The sequence below is a fragment of the Haemaphysalis longicornis genome, unplaced genomic scaffold, assembly GCF_048455015.1.
Source record: "Haemaphysalis longicornis isolate Haplotype H1 unplaced genomic scaffold, Haemaphysalis longicornis Haplotype H1 scaffold_5, whole genome shotgun sequence".
Lineage (NCBI taxonomy): Eukaryota > Metazoa > Arthropoda > Arachnida > Ixodida > Ixodidae > Haemaphysalis > Haemaphysalis longicornis.
The window spans coordinates 36,298,822-36,302,285 of record NW_027526385.1 but is presented as its reverse complement, the minus strand read 5'-3'; the positions used below and the strand labels follow the sequence as shown (position 1 = coordinate 36,302,285).

Below are 3,464 nucleotides of genomic sequence, written 5' to 3'. Positions count from 1 at the left end.
ATCTAATCGAAAGGCGTGGGTTCTGTCCCCACTCTGGGCGCGTGTTTTTCTTTCTTTCTTTCTCACGTAATTAATAACAATAAATAATAATGTAACGTCACTAACGGTAAAAAATATTCCAACCATTCCCCTATGCCTTCTTTGGCGTTGTAGACTGCCGGCATTTCTTCCTGTATTTTCTAACGAGCCCCTCATTTACAAACCCTATTATCATGCGAAAGCTTAGCGAGGGCCTCGGTTCTGGCAGCCTTGATGCCAAGGTAGCATAAGAGGGTTTTCCCGCCAGTTACCCGCTTATGACAGGCTGTAGACATTCGCGTCACGCCCCGGGGGTTGAAAAGAAGGTCCCCTTCTCCCCGTGTAGTCTGAGTGGCGCTGGCTACCACCCTCAAGCGTCAGATACAGTTGTAGTATATATAAATACCCCAGAAAGTAAAGCGGAACACAGTCGCCCAGATAGCCGAATTGGTAAGGCATTCGAGATCTAATCGAAAGGCGTTGGTTCGGTCCCCACTCTGGGCGCGTGTTTTTCTTTCTTTCTTTCTCACGTAATTATTAACAATAAATAATAATGTAACGTCACTAACGGTAAAAAATATTCGAACCATTCCCCTATGCCTTCTTTGGCGTTGTAGACTGCCGGCATTTCTTCCTGTATTTTCTAACGAGCCCCTCATTTACAAACCCTATTATCATGCGAAAGCTTAGCGAGGGCCTCGGTTCTGGCAGCCTTGATGCCAAGGTAGCATAAGAGGGTTTTCCCGCCAGTTACCCGCTTATGACAGGCTGTAGACGTTCGCGTCACGCCCCGGGGGTTGAAAAAAAGGTCCCCTTCTCCTCGTGTAGTCTGAGTGGCGCTGGCTACCACCCTCAAGCGTCAGATACAGTTGTAGTATATATAAATACCCCAGAAAGTGAAGCGGAACACAGTCGCCCAGATTGCCGAATTGGTAAGGCATTCGAGATCTCATCGAAAGGCGTGGGTTCGGTCCCCACTCTGGGCGCGTGTTTTTCTTTCTTCCTTTCTCACGTAATTAATAACAATAAATAATAATGTAACGTCACTAACGGTAAAAAATATTCGAACCATTCCCCTATGCCTTCTTTGGCGTTGTAGACTGCCGGCATTCCTTCCTGTATTTTCTAACGAGCCCCTCATTTACAAACCTATTATCATGCGAAAGCTTAGCGAGGGCCTCGGTTCTGGCAGCCTTGATGCCAAGGTGGCATAAGAGGGTTTTCCCGCCAGTTACCCGCTTATGACAGGCTGTAGACGTTCGCGTCACGCCCCGGGGGTTGAAAAGAAGGTCCCCTTCTGCCCGTGTAGTCTGAGTGGCGCTGGCTATCACCCTCAAGCGTCAGATACAGTTGTAGTATATATAAATACCCCAGAAAGTGAAGCGGAGCACAGTCGCCCAGATAGCCGAGTTGGTAAGGCATTCGAGATCTAATCGAAAGGCGTGGGTTCGGTCCCCACTCTGGGCGCGTGTTTTTCTTTCTTTCTTTCCCACGTAATTAATAACAATAAATAATAATGTAACGTCACTAACGGTAAAAATATTCGAACCATTCCCCTATGCCTTCTTTGGCGTTGTACACTGCCGGCATTTCTTCTTGTATTTTCCAACGAGCCCCACATTTACAAACCCTATTATCATGCGAAAGCTTAGCGAGGGCCTCGGTTCTGGCAGCCTTGATGCCAAGGTATCATAAGAGGGTTTTCCCGCCAGTTACCCGCTTATGACAGGCTGTAGACGTTCGCGTCACGCCCCGGGGGTTGAAAAGAAGGTCCCCTTCTCCCCGTGTAGTCTGAGTGGCGCTGGCTACTACCCTCAAGCGTCAGATACAGTTGTAGTATATATAAATACCCCAGAAAGTGAAGCGGAACACAGTCGCCCAGATAGCCGAATTGGTAAGGCATTCGAGATCTCATCGAAAGGCGTGGGTTCGGTCCCGACTCTGGGCGCGTGTTTTTCTTTCTTCCTTTCTCACGTAATTAATAACAATAAATAATAATGTAACGTCACTAACGGTAAAAAATATTCGAACCATTCCCCTATGCCTTCTTTGGCGTTGTAGACTGCCGGCATTCCTTCCTGTATTTTCTAACGAGCCCCTCATTTACAAACCTATTATCATGCGAAAGCTTAGCGAGGGCCTCGGTTCTGGCAGCCTTGATGCCAAGGTGGCATAAGAGGGTTTTCCCGCCAGTTACCCGCTTATGACAGGCTGTAGACGTTCGCGTCACGCCCCGGGGGTTGAAAAGAAGGTCCCCTTCTCCCCGTGTAGTCTGAGTGGCGCTGGCTACCACCCTCAAGCGTCAGATACAGTTGTAGTATATATAAATACCCCAGAAAGTGAAGCGGAACACAGTCGCCCAGATAGCCGAGTTGGTAAGGCATTCGAGATCTAATCGAAAGGCGTGGGTTCGGTCCCCACTCTGGGCGCGTGTTTTTCTTTCTTTCTTTCCCACGTAATTAATAACAATAAATAATAATGTAACGTCACTAACGGTAAAAATATTCGAACCATTCCCCTATGCCTTCTTTGGCGTTGTACACTGCCGGCATTTCTTCTTGTATTTTCTAACGAGCCCCACATTTACAAATCCTATTATCATGCGAAAGCTTAGCGAGGGCCTCGGTTCTGGCAGCCTTGATGCCAAGGTAGCATAAGAGGGTTTTCCCGCCAGTTACCCGCTTATGACAGGCTGTAGACGTTCGCGTCACGCCCCGGGGGTTGAAAAGAAGGTCCCCTTCTCCCCGTGTAGTCTGAGTGGCGCTGGCTACCACCCTCAAGCGTCAGATACAGTTGTAGTATATATAAATACCCCAGAAAGTGAAGCGGAACACAGTTGCCCAGATAGCCGAATTGGTAAGGCATTCGAGATCTCATCGAAAGGCGTGGGTTCGGTCCCCACTCTGGGCGCGTGTTTTTCTTTCTTCCTTTCTCACGTAATTATTAACAATAAATAATAATGTAACGTCACTAACGGTAAAAAATATTCGAACCATTCCCCTATGCCTTCTTTGGAGTTGTAGACTGCCGGCATTCCTTCCTGTATTTTCTAACGAGCCCCTTATTTACAAACCCTATTATCATGCGAAAGCTTAGCGAGGGCCTCGGTTCTGGCAGCCTTGATGCCAAGGTAGCATAAGAGAGTTTTCCCTCCAGTTACCCGCTTATGACAGGCGGTAGACATTCGCGTCACTCCCCGGGGTTTGAAAAGAAGGTCCCCTTCTCCCCGTGTAGTCTGAGTGGCGCTGGCTACCACCCTCAAGCGTCAGATACAGTTGTAGTATATATAAATACCCCAGAAAGTGAAGCGGAACACAGTCGCCCATATAGCCGAATTGGTAAGGCATTCGAGATCTAATCGAAAGGCGTGGGTTCGGTCCCCACTCTGGGCGCGTGTTTTTCTTTCTTTCTTTCTCACGTAATTATTAACAATAAATAGTAATGTA

At 47.8% G+C, this 3,464-nt stretch overlaps 2 non-coding genes across 2 annotated transcripts; both read left to right on the top strand.

Moving 5' to 3' along the window:
- The first annotated feature begins 1,413 nt into the window (after positions 1 to 1,413).
- Trnar-ucu (transfer RNA arginine (anticodon UCU)) lies at positions 1,414 to 1,485 on the top strand. Its single transcript has one exon. It is a non-coding gene; the product is annotated as a tRNA-Arg (tRNA).
- Positions 1,486 to 2,375: 890 nt separating this feature from the next.
- Positions 2,376 to 2,447, top strand: Trnar-ucu (transfer RNA arginine (anticodon UCU)). The gene has a single exon. It is a non-coding gene; the product is annotated as a tRNA-Arg (tRNA).
- The last annotated feature ends 1,017 nt before the right edge of the window (positions 2,448 to 3,464 follow it).